We start from the raw sequence: 26,753 nt of genomic DNA, 5'->3' as shown, positions 1-26,753 counted from the left end.
ACTAAGGTCCGTCTAGTCAAGGCTATGGTTTTTCCTGTGGTCATGTTGGATGTGAGAGTTGGACCGTGAAGAAGGCTGAGCGCCGAAGAATTGATGCTTCTGAACTGTGGTGTTGGAGAAGACTCTTGAGAGTCCCTTGGACTGCAAGGAGATCAACCAGTCCATTCTGAAGGAGATCAGCACTAGGATTTCTTTGGAAGGAATGATGCTAAAGGTGAAGCTCCAGTACTTTGGCCACCTCATGCGAAGAGTTGACTCATTGGAAAAGACTCTGATGCTGGGAGGGATTGGGGGCAGGAGTAGAAGGGGACGACTGAGGATGAGATGGCTGGATGGCATCACGGACTTGATGGATGTGAGTCTGAGTGAACTCCGGGAGATGGTGACGGACAGGGAGGCCTGGCGTGCTGCGATTCATGGGGTCACAAAGAGTCGGACACGACTGAGTGACTGAACTGAACTAAGCTTTCCTTTTTCAATGATTTCAGAGAGTGGGCACTATATTCACCTCACTCTCTGAAGTGTTCCAGAGCACCAGAGTCTACTGGTAGGAACTTCTACATGTATCTGGTGCCCTGGTTTTTTGTGTTTAACACCTGAGATTTTACAAATGGAACTATGGCTACCTGATCACCTTGTTCTGATAGAAGGGGCTGGGGTATCTGGGTGATGGACTGTGGCAATTAGAGAGATGATTCGGGGCAGATTAACATGCATAGACCACTGCACAAATAGCTGCCTGAAGGACATTTCCAGTATATGAAAGAGGCTACTTTACTTCTCTTGGACCTTTAGATTGACAAAAAGGCTTGAGGTTTGACACACATGTAGCAGCATATATGGAGCAGCTCTCAAGGAATACAGACTGCGGATGTCATTTTGATGCTCTCTTTGGCCTTGTTTCAATTCACCGTTATATTCTACTCATCTGAAGCCCTGATTTTTGTGACTGTTCTGCAAGATATACTTTCAGATTGCCTGGCTCTGGTAACCAGTGGGTCTTATGCTTGCAGCCTTTAAGGACTGCATATATTATATCTACATATTTTTAAAAGCTGTTAGCTGATGGCCTGGCTTCTAGAATTCCCGGAGTCCACCCAAACCATGTCCATTGAGTCGGTGATGCCATCCAACCATCTCATCCTCTGTCGTCCCCTTCTCCTCTTGCTCTCAATCCTTCCCAGCATCAAGGTCTTTTCAAATGAGTCAGCTCTTTGCATCAGGGGCCAAAGTATTGGAGTTTCAGCTTCAACATCAGTCTTTCCAATGAACACCCAGGACTGATCTCCTTTAGGATGGACTAGTTGGTTCTGCTTGCAGTCCAAGGGACTCTCAAGTGTCTTCTCCAACACCACAGTTCAAAGCATCAATTCTTTAGGGATTAGCTTTCTTTATATAGTCCAACTCTCACATCCATAGATGACTACTGGAAAAACCATAGCATTTACTAGATGGACCTTAGTCGGCAAAGTAATGTCTCTGCTTTTTAATATGCTGTCTAGGTTGGTCATAACTTTCCTTCCAAAGAGTAAGCGTCTTTTAATTTCATGGCTGCAATCACGATCTGCAGTGATTCTAGAGCCCAGAAAAATAAAGTTAGCCACTGTTTCCCCACCTATTTCCCATGAAGTGATGGGACCGGATGCCATGATCTTAGTTTTCTGAATGCTGAGCTTTAAGCCAACTTTTTCACTCTCCCCTTTCACTTTCATCAAGAGGCTCTTAGTTCTTCTTCACTTTCTGCCATAAGGATGGTGTCAGCTGCATATCTGAGGTTACTGATATTTCACCCAGCAATCTTGATTATGGGATGGTACCACATATGCTAACATTCACATTTTATGTCTCCCAGGAGAAGAAGGCAAGAAAGGAGCAAAAATCAGACATTCAAGTTCTAGAAGCCCAGAGAATACCAAATAAGATGAATTGAAAATGGCTCAAAGGAAGGCACATTATAAAATGAAAAAAAGATAAAAGGATAATGCTAAAAACAACAGGAGAAAAGCAACTGGCTATACACAAAGACCTCCCATGAGACTTTGAACACACTTTTCAGTAAAAACTCTACAGGCCAGAAAGGAATGCATGATATATTCAAAGTGGTAGAAAAAAAAAGAAAAGAAACTTCTAACCAAGCAAACTCCACCTGGAAGAGTTCTCATTCAGAATTGAAGTTGAGGGAGTTGTCCAGGCAAGCAAAAGCTAAAGGAATCTATACCATTAAACCAGTCTACAAGAAATGTTTAACGGACATCTTTAAGATGAAAGGAAACAGCACTACTTAGTTATCAGAACACATATGCAATAGTAAATCTAACTGAAAAGCAAATATACAGGAAAGTACTGGATTAATGACTTGCATGTAAATGATTAAGAAATACATAAGTTTTTCAAAATGTTAAATATAACATCAAAAATATAAAACATGGAGTGTGGGAACAGAGTAGTCATGTTGAGCCTTAAAATTAGACGAAATGTAAGTTATCATCAACTTAAAATGCTATTATAAATCTCATGGTAATCCAAAGCAAAAACCTATATTATAAATACATAGAAAATAAAGAAATATACACCTACCACTAGATAAAGTTATCAAACTACAAAGGAGATGCAGAGAAGAAAGAAGAAACAGAGAGTAACTACAAGAGCAGCTAGGAAACAAGAAAAAGGCAATAAGCAAAAATCTATCAGCAACTACTTTCAATGTAAGTGGACTAAATTCTCCAACCAAAAGACATGGAGTAGTTGAGTAAATAAAAACCAAGTTCCTTCTATGGGCTGCCAACAAAGACACACTACAGGTAAAGACACAAAGACCGAAGTAAATGTACAGGAACACTATACCATGTAAATAAAAACTAAAATAAAGCTGGGATAGACATTTACACATCACACAAAACAGACTTATTAGAAGACAATTAAGTAGACAATATAATAAGGAGACAATATAATAAAAAAAAATTAATGTGTAAAATAATGATAAAGGGATCATCCAACAAAAAAACAACACCTGAAAATATTTATGCATACAACAGCAAATAGGAAAAAAATACCAGTGACCACATAAGAGTCTGGGCTGGACCTACCTTTTAGAACTGGATGGTCTTCTGCAGAGGTGGCATGGTGGGGGTGGTGGGGGGAGGGTGGCTGTTGCTGACTGCAGGGATAAACACAGTGGCAGTTTTGGCGAATATTCACTCATATGAGCCCTCCTGGAAACCATCATTTCCTCCCCAAGACCTAACCTAACCCAACAGCCTGTAGGCTCCAGTGCTGGAAGGCCTCCGGCCATACAACCATCAGAGCCGCATCCAGCAAAAGACAGGCTGCTTAGGTCTTCCTGAGCACAGTGCTGTCCATTAGAAGAACAAGACCCAGCTCCATTCCAGTGAGAGCAGGAATAAACTCTCCCACAAAGAAACCTGCACAAGCCTGTCAGACAGCCTCATCCAGCAGAAAGGCAGAAAAAAGAAGGGGAAAGAAACTACAACTTTGTAGCCTGTGAAACAGAAACTGTAATCAAAGAAAATTAGACAAAATGAGGTGGTAGAGGAATATACTGCCAATGAAGAACATGACAAAACCTCAGAAAAGTAATGAAGTGAAGTCCAAATAGGCAATCTACCGGAGAAAGAATACAGAGTAAAGAGAGTGAAGAAGATGCAAGATTTCGGGGGGGGGGGGGAGGGGGGGAGACGGAGGCAAAGATTAAGAAAATGCAAGAAATGTTTAACAAAGACCTAATAAAACTACAGAACAAAAAGAGAGGAACAATACTATAACTGAAATAAAAAAGACAACAGAAGAAATCAATAGCAGAATAACTGAGTCAGAAGAACAGATAAATAAGCTGCAAGAAAAGAATGGTGGAAATCACATCTGCAGAACAGAATAAATTTAAAAAAACAATGAAAACAGCCTCAGAAGCTCTGTGACAACATTAAATGCACTAATTTGCATTACAGGAGTCCCAGATGAAGAGAGAATGAGGACCTAAGAGAATATTTGAAGAGACAGAAGAAAACTTCCTTAACATGGGAACAGAAACAGTCATCTGAGTTCAGGAAGTGCAGCAAGTTCCAGGCAGGTTAAACCCAAAAAGGAATACACTGAGACACAGTCATCAAACAGACAAAAATTAAAGACAGAAAAAATATTTTTTAAAAAAATAAGAAAAGCAAGAAGTAACATATACGTGATATCCCTCCTGTAAGGGTATCAGCTGATTTCTCAGCAGAAACTCTGCAGGCAAAAAGGGAGTGGAATGATATATTTCAAGTGATGAATGGGTAAAACCTACAACCAAGAATTTCCTGTCCTGCAAGGCTCTCAATCAGATTCAACAAAAAATAAAAATAAAAACCTTTAGAGACGACCAAAAACTAAGAGAATTCAGTATCTTGAAACCACCTTTGCAACAAAAGCTATGGGAACTTTCCTTAGTGAAAAATAAAAGACCGCTACTAGAAACAAGACCACTAGTATGAATGGAAAAATTCACTGGTAAAGCCAACTATGAAATAAAGGTAGGAATTCATCTGCATACACTTAGGATATCAAAACCAGCAACTGTGAGAAGAGGAGAGCAACAAATGCAGAATATCAGAAAGGCAACTTAATTTAAAAGGCAGCAACTTAGAATATTCTTGTTATAGACTGCTATATCAAAACTTCCCTGTGGATCCCAAATAAGGGTACACAGATTTGATCCCTGGTCATGGAGCTAGGATCCCCACATGTTGAGCAGCAGGGCCAAAACTAAAATATCCCCCACTCCATCCTTTGGGTCTTCCCCCAGAAGTCCAGAAATTAGGACTCTGCCTTCCAATGCATGGGATGCATGTTGGATCTCCAAACAAGGAGCTAAGATCATACACGTCTCATGGTCAAAAAAAATCAAAACATAAAACAGAAAGAATGCTATGAAAAATTAAATAAAAAATTTAAAAATGCTACACATAAGAACAACCTAAAACAAACCATCACAATAACCACAAATAGAAACTCTATAATAGATAAACACACACACACATAGAAATCCAAATACAACACTGAAGTAAACCACCAAATCAGAAAAGAAGAGAACAAAATAGGAAAACAGGAAGGGAAGGAAAAAAGACCTACAAAAACAAATCCAAAACAATCAACAAAATGGCAATACTAATATACACTGAGATAACTACCTTAAATGTAAATGGATTAAGTGCTTCAACCAAAAGACATAGACTGGATGAATAGATACAAAATCAAAACTTGTACATATACTGTCTGCAAAAGACACACTTCAAATCTAGGGACATATATAGTCTGAAAGTGAGGGATGGAAAAAAAGTATTTCATGCAAATGGAAATCAAAAGAAAGCTGGAATAGCAACACTCCTATCAGACAGTACAATTTAAAATAAAGACTATTACAAGAGACGAACACTACGTGATGATCAAGGGATAGGTTAAAGAAGAATACGTTACAACTACAAATACATATGCACCCAGCATAGGAACATGCCAACATATAATACAAATATTAAGAGCCATAAAAGGAAAAACTGGCATTACCTCAATAACAGTGGGTTAAGACCTCACTTTGATCAATGCACAGATCATCCAGACAGAAGACCAATAAAGAAACACAGGCCTTAAATGACACGTTAGACCAGATTGTCTTCACTGATATTTATGAAGCATACCATACAAAAGCCACAGAAAGACATTCCTTTCAAGTGCTCATGGAATATTTTCTAGGACTGATCACATTCTGGGCCACAAAACAAACCTACCTTGGTAAATTTAAGAAAACTGAAATCATATCCAGTATCTTTTCTGACCACAATGCTCATGAGATTAGAAATCAAGGATAACGAAAAACTATAAAAAACACAAACATGTGGAGGCAAAATATGCTACTAAACATGGATATGGATCCTAGGTGGCACTAGTGATAAAGAATCCGCCTGCCAATGAAGGAGACACAAGAGACATGGGTTCAATCCCGACGTCAGGAAGATTCCCTGAAGTAAGAAATGGCAAACCACTCTAGTATTCTTGCCTGGAAAATATCCTGGGCAGAGTAGCCTATTGGATTTCCATTCATGGGGTCAGAAAGAATTGGACATGACTGAGCAACTGAGCACAGCATAGAAATCATGAAGCTGCAAAAAATCAAAGAAGAAATTTTAAAATATCTAGAGATAATGATAATGAAAACACAAATATCTAAAACCTATAGGGTACCATAAAAGCTTTTCCAAGAGGGGAAACAAACTTACCACAAGAAATAAGAAAAACCACAAATAAACATCTTAATGTTACACCTAAAGCAACTAGAGAAAGGAAAAAAGAAAAAAACTTGTTAGTAGAAGGAAAGAAATCATAAAGATCAGAGCAGAATAAATGAAACAAATGAAAACAATAGAAAATATCAATAAAACTAAAAGCTGCTTCCTAAAAAGATTTTTTTAAAAAAATCGATAAAACTTTAGCAAACTCATCAAAAAAAAGAGGGATCCAATAAAATTGCAAATGTAAAAGTAGAAGCTACAATATACACTGCAGAAATACAAAGGATTATAAGAGACTACTACGAGCAACTATATGCCAATAAAATGGACAAAATAACAGAAATGGGCAAATTCTAAAAACATATATAACTGTCTCCCAAGACTGAATCAGGAAGAAATAGAAAATATGAACTAAGCAATCACAAGCACTGAAATTGAAACTGTAATTTTAAAAATTCCCAAGAAATCAAAGTCCAAGACATGAAGCTTCACAAGAAAAGTTTATCAAACACTTAGAGAACAGTTAACACCTATCCTTCTGAAATGATTCTTTAAAAAAAACTGCAGAGGAAGGAATACGCCGAAACCATTCTATGAGGCCATGATCACCCTGATACCAAACATTACAAAGATATCACACACACAAAAAAAGAAAACCACAGGCCAGTATCAGTGATGAGTGTAGACACAAAAATCATCAACAAAATGCTAGCAATCCAAATCCAACAAATGCCACATTAAAAGGATCATACAGTAACCATCAACTGGAATTTACCTTAGGAATGCAAAGATTTTCCAGTATCTCCACAAATCAATGGGATACACCATATCAACAAACTGAATAAAAAGCACATGATTATCTCAAAAGATTCAAAAAAAGCTTGTGACAAACTTCAACACCCATTTATAATTTAAAAAAAAAAACCTCTCTATAAAATGGGCACAGAGGGATCATATATCAATATAATAAAGCCCTTCTATGATAAACCAACAGCTAACGTCATACTCAATGGCGAAAATCTAAGAGCATTTCATATAAGATCAGAAATGCAAACGGATGTCCACTCTCTCGATTTTAATTCAGGATAGTTTTGGCAGTCCTAGCCAGGGCAATCAGAGAAGAAAAAAATAAATAAACAGAATCCAGATTGGAAAAGAAGACTTAAAACTCTAACTGTCTGAACTTCCCTGGTGGTCCAGTGGTTAAGAATTCACCTGCCAAGGCAGGGGACAAGGGTTTGATCTCTGGTTTAAGGACAACCCGTGCCATGGGACAACTAAGCCCATGTGCCACAAGTCCTGGGCCCAAGTAGCACGACTACTGAAGCCTGCATGTTCTAGAGCCTGTGTGCCCCAACTAGAGAAGGCACCACAATGAAAAGCCCGTGCATCACAAGTGGAAGAGTACCTGCTCATCCCAACTACAGAAAGCCTGCGGGATGCAGTGAAGATCCAATGCAGCCAAAAATAAATAGATGAGTAAACAAATTTAAAAAAAGTTTGCAAATGAAATGATACTTACTATACATAGAAAATTCTAAAGATGCTACCAAAAATCTACTAGAGTTCATCAATGAATTTGGTAAAGCTGTAGCATAAAATAAATGCACAGAAATTCGTTGCATTTCCATATGCTAACAACAAAAGATAAAGAAACAATCCCAGACTACTCTGGTGGTCCAGCGGTTGGGAGTCTATGGGCCAATGCAGGGAACATGGGTTCGATCTCTGGTCCAGGAAGACCCCACGTGCTGAGGGGCAACTAAGTTCGTGCACCACAACTACTGAGTCTAGGCTCTTGATTCTGCAAGGTACAACTACTATGACCGTGCACAGCAATTACTGAAACCCATGCACAGCAACCACTGAAGCCCGTCCACTCTAGGGCCTGTGTGCCACAACTACTGAACCTTTGCACTGCAGCCCCAGAAGCCTATGCACCTAGAACCAATGCTCTCCAACAAGAAGCCACCACAAAGGGAAGGCTGTACACTGTAAGAATAGCCTCCACTCATTGCAACTAGAGAAAACCCACACATTGCAACGAACACCAAGCACAGACCAAAATAAATATGATTTTCAATAAAGGAATAAAATTTGATTTCAAAAAATTTTAAATAAATAATACCATTTATCATCACATCCAAAAGAATAAAATATCTAGGAAAAACTCCCTTAAGGAAACAAAAGATCTGTACACAGAAAACTATAAGACACTGAAGACAGAAATTAAAAACGACAGAAACACAAGGGAAAGATTTACAATGTTCTTGGACTGGAAGACTCAATATTGTCCAAATGACCGAAGCCAATCTAGATATTTGATGCAATTCCTATCAAATTACCAATGGCATTTTTCACAGAACTATTAATATAACAACAACAACAAAATCTTAAATTTGCATGAAGACACAAAAGATCCTGAAGTCAAATCAATCTTAAAAAACAAAAACGGACCTGGAGGAATCAGGCTCCCTACCTCAAGGCTATAGTATAAAGCTAAAGTCAATATCAAAACAGTATGGTATGGGCACAAAAATACAAATATAAATCAATGGAACAGGATAGAAAGGCTAAACTCATGCACCTATGGTCACATAATCTATGACAAAGCAGATAAGAACACACAGTGGAGAGAAGACAGTCTCTTCAATAAGCAGAGCTGGGAAAATTGTAAAGCTACATGTAAAAGAATAAAATTACAATGTTCTCTAATACCATACACAAAATCAAAACAGATTAGAGATCTAAATGTAAGACCAAATAGTATAAAACTACTAGAGGAAAACATAGGCAGAATACTCTTTGACATAAATCACAGCAGTATCTTTTCCAACCCATTTCCTAGAGAAATGGAAAACAAACAAACAAATGGGACCTAATTAAACTCAAAAGCTTTTGTTCAGCAAAGGAAACCATACAGAACAGAAAGTCAAGCCACAGAATGGGAGAAAATATTTGCACAGGATTCAACTAACAATGGGTTAGTCTCTAAAATTCACAAAACAGTTCATGTGGCTCAGTATTAAAAAAAAAAAAAAGACCAAGGAACCCAATCAAAAAATAGGCAGAAGACCCAAACTGGCAATTCTTTCTCCAAAAAAGACAGATCACCAACAGGCACATGAAGCAACGCTCAACATTTCTACTTGTTAGAAAAATGCAAATGAAAACTACAGTGAGAAATCACCTCATACCAGTGAGAACTGCCATCCTCAAAAACCTACAGTGAATGTTGGAGAGTGTGTGGAAAAAAGGGAACCCTCCCACGGTGTTGGTGGGAAGGTAAATTGGTACAGCCACTATGCAGAACTGTATGGAGGTTCCTTAAGAAACTAGACTACCATATGATCCTTAAGACCTACCTTAAGACCTGGTTCCTTAAGACCTACCATATGATCCAGAAATTCCAATCCTGGGCATGTATCTGGAGAAAAACATGGTCTGAAAGGATACTGGCATGCCAACATTCATAGTAGTGTTGTTAACAATAGCCAAGACATAAAACAACCTAAATGCCCATTGACAGATGAAGAGATAAAGAAGATGTGGTACCAAAACACAAATTATTCAGTCATTATAAAGAATGAAATAGTACCATTTGCCACAACATGGACAGATGTGGAGATTATCAGATAAGCGAAGTCAGACAGAGAAAGACAAATATCAAATAATATTGTATGTTGAGTCTAAAAAAATAGGATACAAATGAACTTATCTAAAAAACAGAAACAGACTCACAGACTTAAGAGAATGACCTTCTGGTTCCCAGCAGAGAAGGGTGGGAGAAGGACAGAATGGGAGTTTGGGACTGACATGTACACACCACTATATTTAAAACATAGTTAACAAAGACCTACTGCATAGCACAGGGAACACTGCTCATGGGAAAGAACTTGAAAAAGTATGGGCTTCCCTGGGAGTTCAGACAATAAAAATCTGCCTGCAATGCGGGAGACCTGGGTTCAATCCCTGGATCACGAATATCCCTTCGAGAAGGAAATGGCAGCCCACTGCAGTATTCTTGCCTGGAAAATGCCATGGACAGAAGAGCCTGCTGGGCTACATGGAGTCGCAGAGTCAGACATGATTGAGCAGCTAACACATACATTTAATGAGAAAGTATAGACACATGAACAATATATATAACCTAATCACTTTGCAGTATACCTGAAACTAATACAACATTGTTAACAACTATGCTCTAACGTAAAATAAAAATTACAAGAAAACTTAAGAGGATTGAAATCATATTAAGCATACTTTGTGACCACAATGGTATAAAGTAGAAATTAGTTACATGTAGAAAACTGGAAAATTTACAATATGCAGAGATTAAACCACATATGGTATTAAATAAATAATGTCAAAGAAATTCTTAAAAAATACCTTGAGGCAAGTGAAAATAGATATGCAATATGTCAAATTTTATGAGATACAGCAAAAGCAGTTTTAGGTGGGAAGTTTACTGAGATAAATGCTTACCTCAAGAAACAAGAAAACAATCTAACTTTATACCTAAATGAATTAGAAAGAGTAGAAAGAAATGAACCCAAAAGTTAGCAGGTGGAAGGAAATAATAAAGATTGAGGCAGTAATGAAACACAGACTAAAAGGAGAGTAAGCAAGATTAACGAAATGAAGAGGTGAATCTTTGAAAAATGACACTGAGAAGTGTTTTGGCTAGACTCACCAAAAGGGGAAAAAAAGACAGAGGACTCTAACTTAAAAAAAGAAATGAAAGAGGTGTTCTATCTGATCTTACAGAAACACCAAGGATCATAAGAAACTACTATAACCAAAGATATGCCAACAAACTGGACAACCTAGAAGAAATGGATAAATACCTAGAAACAACCTATCTAAATAGTCAAACAAGACAAAATAGAAAATCTGAATAGATTACTAAAGAGTTACAAGTAATCAAAGCTTTCCCAACAAACAAAATCCAAAACCTTGTACTTCATTGGTGAATTCTATCAACTATTCAAAAAAGTATTAATGCCAAACCTTCTGACACTCTTCCAAACATCAGAATTGGGGGCAAGGGGAAGGGAACTCTTTCAAACACATTTTATAAGACCAGCATTATCCTCATACTAAAATCAGACAAAGATGCCACAAAGAGAAAATTGCAGGCCAATATCCCTAATGAACACAGATGTAAAAATCATCAAACAACAAGGAAAATCAAAGATCCTGCATGCTGCAATTAAGACCTGGCACAGCTAAGTAAATGAATGAATAAACAAATATATACAAAATTAAACATCCATAAATGATAATCATTCCCAACTTAGCAGTTATAGAGGAACTTAGTGCAACACAGAATAGGCCAGGTATGACAAGCCTATGGGCTTCCCAGGTGGCACTAGGGGTAAAGAATCTGCCTGCCAATACAGGAGATATAAGAGAGGCACGTTCCATCCCTGGGTGGGTAAGATCCTCTGGGGTAGGGCACGGCAACCCACTCCAGTATCTTTGCCTAGAGAATCCCCAGGGAAAGAGGAGCCTGGCAGGCTACAGTCTACAGGGTCGCACATAGTTGGACACGACTGAAGCAACTTAGCATGCACAAATGCATGACAAGCCTACAGCTACCATTATACTTCATTGTGCACAGCTGAAGCCTTTTCTCTAAGATCAGGAACAAGACAACAAGGCTCACTATTGTCATTTTTACTTAATATAGTACTGAAAATCCTAGTCAGAACAATTAATCAAAAATAAACACACAAACAAAAGGCATCCAATCTGAAAAGCAGCAGTAGCAGCAGCAGCACTATCACTGTTTGCAAATGACATAATCTTATGCATAGAGAAAACCCTAAAGATTTCAACAAAAACCTGTGACTACTAAACAAACTTTAAAAAATTGTTAAACTAAGGACGGGAACTATAAGAGACAATAAACATAAAATACTTAGCACAGTACTTGCAAGATATAAGATGTTCAGTTAGTATACTCTCTTACTTTAAGCATTCATTTTGGATAGATTATTCTGCAATTTCAGAGGCAAGCTAAGAGCTCTAATTTCTTACCTGACTTCTACTGGACTCCAGATTCCTACTTGTGCATGTTGCCAGGTTAATGCTCTTTGGAGAAAGAGATCAGTCACCTCTATTATTCCAGAATCGTGGAAAGTCATCCCAGCAACTTTCCCATCACCCAGACCTTTAGCTTCCACATCCAGAGTGGAGCTGATCAAATATAACAGCAGTAAACATCTGTGCCCCAAAAGCCGAGAACCTGTCACAGGGAAAAGCTATGGCCATAAAGAATTCATTCTTAGAGAAGTCAAGCAGGAACCAGCAAACTATCTTATTCTTATATGTATGGATTCATGGCTTAAAGTACATCTCAACTTATCTTCTTCAATCTTTTCAATTTTATCCCTGCACTATTTTATGATACCAGACAGACAGGAACATTAGCCTTCTCTGTATCATTCCAACAAGATACAGAAGCAGGTAGAAATGAAGAATGAAAAACAATCTGTCTAAAAATAACAAAATATTTGTAGCTTTTATGACATAGTACCATTACAGCTCACTCAAAAGTAACCTGGGAGTAGGGATTTCATGGGTGTAGGACACTAACATTGCCTGGGAGCACTTAACAGAGAGCCTTCCAACCAGTAAATGTTTTCTAAGTAACTGGTCTGTGTATTTAAAAACTTTTAAGACTGTTTTTTTTTTTTTTTTTGCAGAGTGGATAACAGAGTCTAAATAAATAAAATCTAATCTGATGAGGGACCAGAGAAGCCAAGTATGTAACAGGATGGTTTGGTTGTCTTTTATTTTTTGTCTCATTTTATTTTATCTAATATGCAGCAGATTATGAATCAAAATAAAATGGAGAAAGAACTGTGGTAGTCCAGTGGTTAAGAATCTGCCTGCCAATGCAGGGGACACAGGTTCCATCCCTGGTCCAGGACGATTCCACTGTCTCAGGGCAACTAAGCCCATGTACTGCAACTACTGAGCACACACTCAAGGGCTGGAGAACTACTGAAGCCTGTGCTCCACAGTAAGAGAAGACACTGTAAGAAGAAGCCCACACACTGCAAACCAAAAGTGGCCCCCACTCCGCACACCTAGAGAAAGCCTGTTCACAGAAACAAAGCCTATTCGCAGACAAAAATAATTAAACAAAATGAGAAACACTGAACATAAACATGGTTAAATTTAGTAGAGAAAATTTGAGTCAAAAGGGGAAATAAAGCTGAGGCTACTGCTGCTGCTGCTGCTGCTAAGTCACTTCAGTCGTGTCCGACTCTGTGCGACCCCATAGATTGCAGCCCACCAGGCTTCCCCGTCCCTGGGATTCTCCAGGCAAGAGTACTGGAGTGGGTTGCCATTTCCTTCTCCAGTGCATGAAAGTGAAAAGTGAAAGTGAAGTCACTCAGTCGTGTCCAACTCTTAGCGACCCCATGGTATGCAGTCCACCAGGCTCCTCCATCCATGGAATTTTCCAGTCAACAGTACTGGAGTGGGGTGCCATTGCCTTCTCCCTGAGGCCACGGAGGAGTCACTAAAGGAACATCTGCGTACCAAAAATGTAGAATGTAACAGACACCTAGGATTCCAGTGACCCTAGGTAAAAGTCTTTCTCAAGATTTAAGCGGAGGGAGTGGGGAAAAGGTAGAGAGAGACACTTTACTTCCGTTTTAATAAGCATTTCAAGCTTAATTATGAAAATCTTAGGATGTATTTGGTCTAAGTAATATATGAAAATATGGAAAAAGTTAACTCACAAGTTATTATAAATAAGTATGTAGTTTCAGAAACATAAACCTTTCAAAACTGCATAAAAATAAAACTTGTTGTGATGTCTCCAGTGACACTCTGTCTCTAGATGGCAGCCTGTACTTTGTAACATTCTTTGTTATATAAAAAAAAGTTAATATACGTCTTCCTCTGTAAATAGAGAAGGTAAAGGAAACATCAAAATAAATGCTCAAAAAGAAAAATCACACATCGGCATAAGATATGATGAGTACCAAGTCTTTCAAAACTGAATACAATATATTTCATCCATATCAAGAACAAATAATTTTACTAAAATATTACAATTTGAAATTTTGGAGCTTGTTTGAGCCATGCTAGTATAGCACAGGGCCAAAGCAAAGCAATATCCCAGAGCTATAATATTTCAAACTATTTTCACCAAACCTTCAACAATATTATAATAACTTCATTTTCACTGCTAGTGCTGTTCATACAGACAAGAATTAAAGAAAAGCGAGGAAAATAAACATTTTTAAAATGCCTGTCTGCTACCTGAGGCTCTATTACTAATATTGCTAACGTAATTCAAGACAGACAGGCTTTCTTGATCCATAGCACATGGATTCCTAAGTATCTATGAACCTTTTGAAACTATATGAAAATTTGGCTCTATGTACTTCTGTAGAGAAAGATCCAAACTTTTCAGGATATTATTACAGGAATTTGAGAAATCAAAAAAAGTAAAAATTATCCATTGCAGAAAAAATACTAAAGATTTTTCTTCTTAGAAAAATAAACAGAGAAATAAAACTGTGACAGTAAAGAATATCTCTAAAGAAAATTCACCCTTCATAATGTAGAACAGCAAAGACTGGACTTTAAAATGGAGAGAAGAAAAGGCTGAACTCTTTCCCATCCTAATAAATCGAGCCATGAGTGAAACAGTATTGTTTAAAGAGAACCCCTGTCATCTCTAAATGGCAAAGGAAAAAGCACTAGGAAATCTGCACATTAGACTAATCCATAAATAGTGAAAATTTTTATTTGCCAATTATCCAACTTAGAGAAAATGCTACGTATTTCATTCCAGCTACATACTATAATTTAAGATTTAAGTATTTGAGATTATATAGGATTATATGGCAGCTTCTTATCAAACTTCATATAAATAACCAAGTCCTGTTTCTTTAAACTGTGTTTCAAAGCTTTATTCATAGAAGGGCCTAAATACTCTCAAGAACAGTTTTGTAAAATCCCTCTTATAAAATTCTTATGGACCATTAAAACTTTTTCAAATTATCTTTGTCTAAAAGGTCTTTTTCCTATTTTATCAACCTTAGGTATGTGATCAAAGAGAAAAAAAACTAACTAGTTTCAATAAGAGTCTCAAGAAGTTTTTCTTAAAGTGAATTCCCCAGTATTTTCTTAAAATATACATTTTATTTCAGAATAGTTTAGGCTGACAGAAAAGTTATGAAAACAATACGCAGGCTGTCATATACACCACAACCAGTTTCTCCTACTGTTAGAATGTGATGTTAGTATGGCATATCTGAAACAACAAGCCAATATTTATAACATGACTATTTTCTGACTAACATTATTTTATTGAGAAATAATTAACATACCTCATGGCATGTACATTTAACACATATAGCATGATGGTTTGACATAGATACACAATGAAATGATTACAAGAGGTTTAGTTAACATCTATCATCTCATATAGTTCAGTTCAGTGGCTCAGTCGTGTCCGACTCTTTGCGACCCCATGAATCACAGCACACCAGGCCTCCCTGTCCATCATCATCTGCTGGAGTTCACTCAGACTCATGTCCATCGAGTCCCTGATGCCATCCAGCCATCTCATTCTCGGTCGTCCCCTTCTCCTCCTGCCCCCAATCCCTCCCAGCATCAGAGTCTTTTCCAATGAGAGTCAACTCTTCGCATGAGGTGGCTAAAGTACTGGAGTTTCAGCCTTAGCATCATTCCTTCCAAAGAAATCCCAGGGCTGATCTCCTTCAGAATGGACTGGATGGATCTCCTTGCAGTCCAAGGGACTCTCAAGAGTCTTCTCCAACACCACACTTCAAAAGCATCAATTCTTCAGTGCTCAGCCTTCTTCACAGTCCAACTCTCACATCCATACATGACCACAGGAAAAACCATAGCCTTGACTAGACGGACCTTTGTTGGCAAAGTAATGTCTCTGCTTTTGAATATACTATCTAGGTTGGCCATAACTTTTCTTCCAAGGAGTAAGCGTCTTTTAATTTCATGGCTGCAGTCACTATCTGCAGTGATTTTGGAGGCCAAAAAAATAAAGTCTGACACTGTTTCCACTCTTTCCCCATCTATTTCTCATGAAGTGATGGGACCAGATGCCATGATCTTCGTTTTCTGAATGTTGAGCTTTAGTCCAACTTTTTCGCTCTCCTCTTTCACTTTCATCAAGAGGCTTTTAGCTCCTCTTCACTTTCTGCCATAAGGGTGGTGTCATCTGCATATCTGAGGTTATTGATATTTCTCCCAGCAATCTTGATTTCAGCTTGTGCTTCTTCCAGTCCAGCGTTTCTCATGATATACTCTGCATAGAAGTTAAATAAGCAGGGTGACAATATACAGCCTTGACATACTCCTTTTCCTATTTGGAACCAGTCTGTTGTTCCATGTCCAGTTCTCACTGTTGCTTCCCGGCCTGCATACAGATTTCTCAAGAGGCAGGTTAGGTGGTCTGGTATTTCCATCTCCTTCAGAATTTTCCACACTTTATTGTGATCCACACAGTCAAAGGCTTTGCCATACTCAATAAAGCAGAAATAGATGTTTTTCTGGAACTCTCTTGCTTTTTCCATGATCAGCAGATGTTGTCAATTTGATCTCTGGTTCCTGTGCCTTTCCTAAAACCAGCTTGAACATCAGGGAGTTCACGGTTCACATACTGCTGAAGCTTGGCTTGGAGAATTTTGAGCATTACTTTACCAGCATGTGAGATGAGTGCAATTGTGCGGTAGTTTGAGCATTCTTTGGCATTGCCTTTCTTTGGAATTGGAATGAAAACTGACCTTTTCCAGTCCTGTGGCCACTGCTTAGTTTTCCAAATTTGCTGACATATTGAGTGTAGCACTTTCACAGCATCATCTTTCAGGATTTGAAACAGCTATCATCTCATACAGTTACAATAAAAAGAAAAAACTTCTCCTTATGATGAGAACACTTAGGATTTCTACTTAGCTTTTTTATTAGAGAATAGAATTAAGAACCAAGATTTGCTCTAGGTGTGTCCATTGCTACTTGCTCACTATTAATAGAATGTCATTTTCTCTAAGCCCTCTCAGCTGAAATAACAAGGAAACACTTATGTGGGGCTTCCCTAGTGGCTCAGTACCTATAGAATCTGCCTGCAGTGCAGGAAACTGCCTGCAGCACAAGAGACCTGGGTTCTGGAAGACCCCCTGCAGAAGGAAAAGGCAACCCACTCCAGCATTCTTGCCTAGGAAATCCCATGGACATAGGAGCCTGGTGGGCAACAGTCCCTGCCTTCATGCTTAGTCGTATCTGGCTCTTTTTGACCCTTTGGAATTAGTCCGCCAGGCTCCTCTGTCCATGGGGTTTTCCAGGCAAGAATATTGGAGTGGGCTGCCATTTCCTTCTCCAAGGGATCTTCCCGACTCAGGGATCGAACCTGCATATCCTGTGTCTCCAGCATTGCAGGCAGATTCTTTACCGACTGAGCCATCAGGGAAGTTCAGTCCACAGGGTCACAAAAGTCAAATACAGCTTAGTGACTAAACCATCACCACCATACAAACATGCCAATAAATATTTTCATATGTAATAACATATATATATTATGCTATATAAATTATACTATAACTCCAACAGAATTACCAAATGGATTATTCTAATGTCTTCACCTCAATTATCTATAATCTCTTCCTTCAACAGCAAAATATCTGGTTCCCAACGTTAATCATATATTTACTTAATTTTCCAACCCAAGCATACCTCAGAACTGGTAACTGACACTCCCATGGAAAACAACTTGCTATGTAAAGTACAGTACTTATATACAGTTCCTTTCTTTAAAAACACTGAATTATAGTTGATTTATGCAGAAAGTGAAGAACTAAAGAGCATCTTGATGAAAGTGAAAGAGGAAAGTAAAAAAGTTGGCTTAAAGCTCAACATTCAGAAAACTAAGATCATGGCATCATCCCATCACTTCATGGCAAACAGATGGGAAAACAGTAGCTGACTTTATATTTGGGGGCTCCAAAATCAATGCAGATGAAATCACTGCAGCCATGAAATTAAAAGACGCTTACTCTTTGGAAAGAAAGTTATGACCAGCCTAGACAGCATATTCAAAAGCAGAGACATTACTTTGCCAAAAAAGGTCCATCTAGTCAAGGCTATGGTTTTTCATGTGGTCATGTATGGATGTGAGAGTTGGACTATAAAAAAGCTGAGCAGAGAAGAATTGGTGTTTTTGAACTGTGGTGTTAGAGAAGACTCTTGAGAGTCCCTTGGACTGCAAGGAGATCCAACCAGTCCATCCTAAAGGCGATCAGCCCTGGGTGTTCACTGGAAGGTCTGATGTTGAAGCTGAAACTCCAATACTTTGGCCATCTGATGCGAAGAGCTGACTCATTTGAAAAGACCCTGATGCTGGGAAAGATTGAGGGCAGAAGAAGAAGGGGACAACAGAGGATGAGATGGATGGATGGTTTCACTGACACAATGGACGTGGGTTTGAGTGAACTCTGACAGTTGGTGATGGACAGGGAGGCCTGGCGTGCTATGGTTTATGGGGTCACAAAGAGTCGGACACAACTGAGTGACTGAGCTGAACTGAAATGAACTGATTTATGATACTGTGTTACTTTTGGGTGTACTTCAAAGTGATTTCAGTTACTGAAATGCCTACATTCTACTTTGATTCTTTTCTGTTATATTTTATTGCAATATATTAAATATAGTTCTCTGTGCTATATAGTAGATACTCCTTGTTTATCACATAGAGTTCCTTTTGTCATTAGTTATGAGCGTTTACTCACATCTTGAGTTATTAAAAACAGTTTTCCCACATCCATTCAGTGAAGCTGAAAGTGAAAGTGAAAGTATTAGTCAGTCATTTCTGACTCTGCAACCCCAGGGACTGTAGCCTGCCAGGTTCCTCTGTCCAAGGAATTCTCCAGGAAAAAATAATGGAGTGGGTTGCCATTCTCTTCTCCAAGATACTTTTCCAACACAGGGAACAAACCCAGGTCTCCGGCAACACCGATTCTTTACTACTGAGCCAACTGGGAAGCCAAACAAAAAGTTTTTTTTTAAATATATGAAATACCCTGCAGTAAGTTTATTTCATGTATTTTTTTTTTTAAATACAGTTAGATCCTTTATCCTTTTGTCATAGTCTGCATTCATCCTGGGATTACCTGATAGGTATTTTTTTCAACTGTCATGCACTGATTTTTATTCTTTGTGCTATAAAGTTCTAGGGGCTTTGAAAAATGCAGAATGGCCACATAGCCACCATTACATTATCATACAGAATAGTTTCATCCCCTATTCAACCGTAATTCTTACCCGAAACCTGATGCTGATATGTTTATCATCTTTACAGTTCGTCTTTTCCAGAATGTCACATAAACTTAATGAACGCATTATGAAGGCTTTTCAAACTGATCTCTTCCACTCAATAATACCCATTAAGATTTCTCTGGTTTTGCATGTCATGGGAACTCATTTCTGTCTCATCAGGAAGGATTCATTCTTTGGTTGCACTGCAGTTTATCCATTTCATCTTCTGAAAGACATCTTGGTTGTTTCCAGTTTTAGCAATTATAATTATTATGAAGGGCTTCCCTAGTGGCTTAGCTGGTAAAGAACCCAGCTGCCAAAGCAGGACACACAGACTCAGATTTGATACATTCACGTATTTATAACATTAAGTTTCAAATCAGCTAGGTAACACCTTAGAGCATGATTGCTGGATTTATAGTAAGGCTGTGCTTGGTTTCATGAGAAACGCTTAGCTGTCGTCCAAAATGACTACGTCATTTTGTATCCCCACCAGTACTAAATTCTTTTTCTTCACGTTCTTGGCAATAATTGGTTTTATAGGCTTTTCTTGAATTTAGACTTTCTAATGGCTTATATACTGTGGAAAATTCTGAAAGAGATGGGAATACCAGACGACCTAACCTGCCTCTTGAGAAATCAATATGCAGGTCAGGAAGCAACAGTCAGAACTGGACATGGAACAACAGACTGGTTCCAAACATCAAAAGGAGTATGTCAAGGCCGTATATTGTCACCCTGCTTATTTAACTTATATGCAGGGTACATCATGAGAAACGCTAGGCTGGAAGAAACACAAGCTGGAATCAAGACTGCCGGGAGAAATATCAATCACCTCACATATGCAGATGACACCACCCTTATTGCAGAAAGTGACGAAGAACTTAAGAGCCTCTTGATGAAAGTGAAAGAGGAGAGTGAAAAAGTTGGCTTAAAGCTCAACATTCAGAAAACAAAGATGGTGGCACCTGGTCCCATCAATTCATGGGAAAGAGATGGAGAAAATGTGGAAATGGTGTCGACTTGATTTTGGGGTGCTCCAAAATCACTGCAGATGGTGATCGCAGCCATAAAATTAAAAGACGCTTACTCCTTGGAAATGGCAACCCACTCCAGTACTCTTGCCTAGAAAATCCCATGGATGGAGGAGCCTGGTGCACGCTACTGTCCATGGGGTCACAAAGAGTCGGACATGATTGAGCGACTCCTTGGAAGGAAAGTTATGACCAACCTAGATAGCATATTCAAAAGCAGAGACATTACTTTGCCAACTAAGGTCCATCTAGTCAAGGTTATGGTTTTTCCAGGAGTCATGTATGGATGTGAGAGTTGGACTGTGAAAAAGCTGAGCACCAAAGAATTGATGCTTTTCAACTGTGGTGTTGGAGAAGACTCTTGAGAGTCCCTTGGACTGCAAGGAGATCCAACCAGTCCATTCTGAAGGAGATCAGCCCTGGGATTTCTTTGGAAGGAATGATGCTAAAGCTGAAACTCCAGTACTTTGGCCACCTCATGCGAAGAGCTGACTCACTGGCAAAGACTCTGATGCTGGGAGGGACTGGGGGCAGGAGGAGAAGGGGACAGAGGATGAGATGGGTAGATGGCGTCACTGACTCGACAGATGTAAGTTTGAGTGAACTCTGGGAGCTGGTGATGGACAGGGAGGCCTGGTGTGCTGCGATTCATGGGGTCGCAAAGAGTCAGACATGACTGAGCGACTGAACTGAACTGAACTGAATGACAAAGGACGTTGAATGCCTTTTCTCATGCTCAGCTATCATCTGTGTATTTTATTTGGTGAGACGTCTGTTAAGATCTTTTACCCACTTTTAACAAAACTGTTTAATTTGCTATTATTGATTTTTAAGGGATATTTGTATATTTGGATACAAATGATTTATCATATATGTGTTTTGCAAATATTTCCTCTAACTCCGTGACACTTCTTTAAAAATTTTTTTTAAATCTATTTATTTTATTTTTCACTGTGCTGGGTCTTCATTGCTGTGCTGACTTCTCTTTTTTGTGGTGGATGAGCATCCCATTGTGGTGGATTCTGTTTTTATGGAACCTGTACAGGCTCTAGGGATGTGGGCCCAGTAGTTGTGACTTGTGGGCTCTAATCACTGGCACAATAGCTGTAATGGCATGTGGGATATTCCTAGATCAGGGATTGAAGGAATGTTCCTTGCACTGGTGAGCAGATTCTTTACCACAGACCACCAGGGAAGCCCTGTGACTTGCTTTTTGCTTTTCTAACCATGATCTTCTACGGGATGAAAAAATTCTTTTAATGTAATCCAACTTGCCAAATTTTTCATTCCAGGGATCTCATTCTTCATGGTTGTATCTAAAAACCTCATCACTTAACCAAAGTTCATGGAGACATTCTTCTATGTTTGCTTTTACAAGTTTACAGTTTTGTACTTTACAGGATCGATTTTGAGTTAATTTTAGCATAAAGGAGTAAGCTCTGTGTTAAAATTCACTTTTTACATATAAACATCCACTTGCTCTAGCACCATTTACTGAAAAGATATTTCTTGATTTAACTCCTTTTGCATCTTTATTTATATATATATATTTTAATCAGTTGAATACATTTGGGTGATTTCTTCAATATTTTAAAAGCTAATTAAAGGTATAAAAATTTGATATCTCATATCCAGGAAGCCAATGAAAAGAAAGGCAAATATATAACAAAATATTTCAGGTTCAATTCTATCCATATTTTAATAATATTCATCATGTTCTCTTCACATCCAACAGTTTCTCATCAACAATAAACCTCTCAGAATTATCTGTGATTTCAAGAGCACTCTATCCAATACAATAGCCTGTATAAGTCTATATTCAAAAGCTCTTTCAAAAACATGAGAATAACAATGAGTTTAGACTTATAATTAGTCCCAAGAGATTCTAAAGTACATAAAAGTAGAAATTAATTTACAACAAAATAAAAGATGAATATATAAAATATGTTCAAACTGTGAAAATTTAAAAAATTTTAGTTATATGTATATATACACCTGAGGCTTTCTGCTTTGGGCCAACCACTTCATTCTTTTGATGGCTATTAGTAGTTGCCCTCCACTGTTCCCTAGTAACATACTGGATACCTTGAGACCCATGGGACTCATCTTTTGGTGTCATATATTGTTGTTTGGACACTTGGACACTTATCATTCTTCAAGGGAAGAAGTTACTTTTAATTGATACATACAAATCCTGATTATGTGCTATTTTAAACAATATTAGTAATAGAAATCTTTGAAATGCTACCAAAAATATGCAAAATATTAGAAAAGCATCTGAAACATTATAAAGTTGTAAAGAAGTATTACTATGATAAATAACTAAAAGTAGAAATCCAAAATAAGGAAGAAACACCAAAATCACCTTTCTCTCATAACACTTGCTGAACCTAAAATGCATGAACTCAGGATTCTAAAGTGAAACATCAGGGGAAATAAGTCGTTCATGAAGTGGGGGCTCAAAGAATTTAACCTCTAGATTAAGGTTAACCTAGCAGTATACTTCCCCTTCACAGATCACTTCCTTCATGGCAAAGGGACTTGCAAGTAACTTTAAGCCATGAGCCACGCTGTTTAAAGCCACTGAAGACAAACAGGTCACCTGCTGTGAGAACTTCAAGAAATGCATTAAAAAACAACAATATATGACACCAAAGGATGAGTCCCACGGGTCTGAAGGTGTCCAATAAGTTACTGGGGAAGAGTGGAGGGCAACTACTAACAGCCACCAAAAGAATGAAGTGGCTGGGCCAAAGCAGAAACGATGCTCAGTTGTATATATGTCTGGTGATGGAAGTAAAATTTGATGGTACAAAGAATAGAATTGCATAGGAACCTGGAAACAGTTCCACAAATCAAGGTAAATTCTTAAAGTCATTTTCTCTCTTCTAAGGTCAACAAGCTACAAAGCGAACTGCTAGTTCAATAAGGATATATATAACTACCTGTAGCTAGGAAACTATCTACCACTCACCCTTAGACGGGCCCTGCCATAAGGACCCTGAGGCTTGAGACCAGTAGGGTTGGGAGGAGGCCCAACACCCCTTGCTGTACCAACTCAGCAGGAAGTTGCCAGACAGACCTCGATGCTCCTATTCCCAAAGAATTGGCCCTCCTATCTCTTGAGGGGGGAACATTAGGTACTCAGAATAGGAAAAAGGAGTCCAAAATGGTGGTGGCTACAAGACAAAGAAAGGAAAAAAGCCTGTGAAAACGGAAAAAAAGACAATCCAAGCATGAGAATGAAAACCTTAGATGAACCAAACTCAACTCCTTCCTGGCTATCCCAATTTGCATAGGGTAGGCTTAAGGGAGGGGGTAGGTGGAGACAAAACACATAAAAAGAGGAAGCACAGAAGACTCTACACATGGACATCAACAATGCTCAACACGGAAATCAGATGGATTGTATTCTTTGCAGCCAAAGATGGAAAAGCTCTATACAGTCAGCAAAAGAAGACCAGGAGCTGACTGTGGCTCAGATCATAAACTCCTTAGTGCCAAATTCAGACTTAAGTAGAAGAAAGTAGGGATAAACACTAGACCATTCAGGTATGACCTAAATCAAATCCCTTATGATTATACAGTGGAAGTGAGAAACAGATTTAATGGACTAGATCTGACAGACAGACAGCCTGATGAACTATGGACAGAGGTTTGTGACATTGTACAGGAGAGACAGGGAGCAAGATCATTCCCAAGAAGAAATGCAAAAAAGCAAAATGGCTGTCTGAGGAGGCCTTACAAATAGCTGTGAAAACAAGAGAAGTGAAAAGCAAAGGAGAAAAGGAAAGATATACCCATTTGAATGCAGAGTTCCAAAGAATGGCAAAGAGAGATAAGAACACCTTCCTCAGTGATCAGTGCAAAGAAATAGAGGAAAATAGAATGGGAAAAACTAGAGATCTCTTCAAGAAAATTAGAGATATCAAGGGAACATTTCATACAAAGATGGGCTCAATAAAAGACAGAAACGGTATGGACCTAACAGAGGTGAAGGTGAAGTCGCTCAGTCGTGTCTGACTCTTTGCGACCCCATGGACTGTAACCTACTAGGTTTCTCTGTCCATGGGATTCTCCAGGCAAGAATATTGGAGTGGATTGCCATTTCCTTCTCCAGGACCTAACAGAAGCACAAGATATTAAGAGGTCGCAAGAACACCCAAAAGAACTGCACAAAAAAGATTTTCATGAACCAGATAATCACGATGGTGTGATCACTCATCTAGAGCCAGACATCCTGGAATGTGAAGTCAAGTGGGCCTTAGAAAGCATCACTACAAACAAAGTTAGTGGAGGTGATGGAATTCCAGTGGAGCTATTTCAAATCCTGAAAGATGATGCTGTGAAAGTGCTGCACTCAATATGCCAGTAAATTTGGAAAACTCAGCAGTGGCCACAGGACTGGAAAAGGGTAGTTTTCATTCCAATCCCTAAGAAAGGCCATGCCAAAGAATACTCAGACTACTGCACAATTGCACTCATATCACACGCTAGTAAAGTAATGCTCAAAATTCTCCAAGCCACGCTTCAACAATAAGTGAACCGCAAACTTCCAGATGTTCAAACTGAGATGTTCCCATCTCTGCATGAAATGTTCCCTTGGTATCTCTAACTTTCATGAAAAGACCTCTAGTCTTTCCCATTCTATTGTTTTCTTGAAAACAACAATCACAGAAAATGAACGAGTCTGATCACATGGACCACAGCCTTGTCTGACTCACTGAAACTATGAGTCATGCCATGTAGGACAACCAAAGATGGACGGGTCATGGTGGAGAGTTTTGACAAAACGTGGTCCACTGGAGAAAGAAATGGCAAGCCACTTCAGTATTCTTGCTTTGAGAATCCCATGAACAGTATGAAAAGGCAAGAAGATAAGACAATGAATGATGAACTTCCCAGGTCAGCAACTGCCCAATATGCTACTGGAGATCAGATAATACCAGAAAGAATGAAGAGATCGAGCCAAAGCAAAAGCAACAACCCAGCTGTGGATGTGACTGGTGATGGAAGTAAAGTCCAATACTGTAAAGAGCAATATTGCATAGGAACCTGGAATGTTAGTTTAATGAATCAAAGCAAATTGGAAGTGGTCAAAAAGTAGATGGCAAGAATGAACATTGAAATTTTAGGAATCAGTGAACTAAAATGGACTGGAATGGATGAATTTAACTCAGATGATCATTATATCTACTACTGTGGACAAGAATACCTTTGAAGAAAGGTGGTAGCCATCAGGATCAACAAGAGAGTCCAAAATGCAGTACTTGGATGCAGTCTCAAAACTGACAGAATGATCTGTGTTGGTTTCCATGGAAAACCATTCTGTACCACAGTAATCCAAGTCTATGCCCCGAGCAGTAATGCTGAAAAACCTGAAGCTGAACGGTTCTATGAAGACCTACAAGGTCTTCTAGAACTAACACCCAGAAAAGATATTCGTTTCATTATAGGGGACTGGAAGGCAAAAGTAGGAAGTCAAGAAATACCTGGAGTAACAGGTAAATCTGGCCTTGTAATACAGAATGAAGCAGGGCAAAGGCTAGTAGAGTTTTGCCAAGAGAACGCACTGGTCATAGCAAGCATCCTCTTCCAAAACACAAGAGAAGACTCTATACATGGACATCACTATATGGTCAATTCCAAAATCAGATTGATTATATTCTTTGCAGCCAAAGATGGAGAAGCTCTACACAGCCAGCAAAAAGAAGACAGGGAGCTGACTGTGGCTCAGATCATGAACTCCTTATTGCCAAATTCAGACTCACATTGAAGAAAGTAGGGAAGACCATTAGATCATTGAGGTATGACCTAAACTGAATCCCTTACGATTATACAGTAGAAGTGACAAACAGATTCAAGGGATCAGATCTGATAGATGGAGTGTCTAAACAACTCTGGACCGAGATTCATGACATTGCACAGGAGGCAGGGATCAAGACCATTCCCAAGAAAAAAAAAAAGCATAAAGACAAAATGGTTGTCTGAGGAGGCCTTACAAATAGCTGTGAAAAGAAGAGAGGCGAAAAGCAAAGGAGAAAAGGAAAGATGTAAGCATCTGAATGCAGAGTTCCAAAGAATAGTTCCAAAGGAGAGACAAGAAAGCCTTTCTCAGTGATCA

General features: G+C 38.6%; 1 protein-coding gene and 1 long non-coding RNA gene across 3 annotated transcripts in view; both read right to left on the bottom strand.

The window, feature by feature from the left end:
• Positions 1-26,753, bottom strand: part of STAG1 (STAG1 cohesin complex component) — a 469,514-nt gene that overhangs the window by 223,055 nt on the left and 219,706 nt on the right. The window lies entirely within an intron of this gene.
• LOC132657417 (uncharacterized) overlaps positions 6,030-26,753 on the bottom strand; it is a 36,395-nt gene continuing 15,671 nt past the window's right edge. Inside the window, exons 1-2 of the long non-coding RNA XR_009595564.1 lie at positions 13,823-26,753; positions 6,030-13,145 (exon numbers count right to left, since the gene is read on the bottom strand). The exon at positions 13,823-26,753 is cut by the window's right edge and continues 15,671 nt beyond it. This is a non-coding gene — a long non-coding RNA (uncharacterized LOC132657417). The remainder of the gene's footprint in view (positions 13,146-13,822) is intronic.

The sequence above is a fragment of the Ovis aries genome, chromosome 1 (assembly GCF_016772045.2).
Source record: "Ovis aries strain OAR_USU_Benz2616 breed Rambouillet chromosome 1, ARS-UI_Ramb_v3.0, whole genome shotgun sequence".
Classification (NCBI taxonomy): domain Eukaryota; kingdom Metazoa; phylum Chordata; class Mammalia; order Artiodactyla; family Bovidae; genus Ovis; species Ovis aries.
This window is presented reverse-complemented; position numbering and strand designations above follow the sequence as displayed.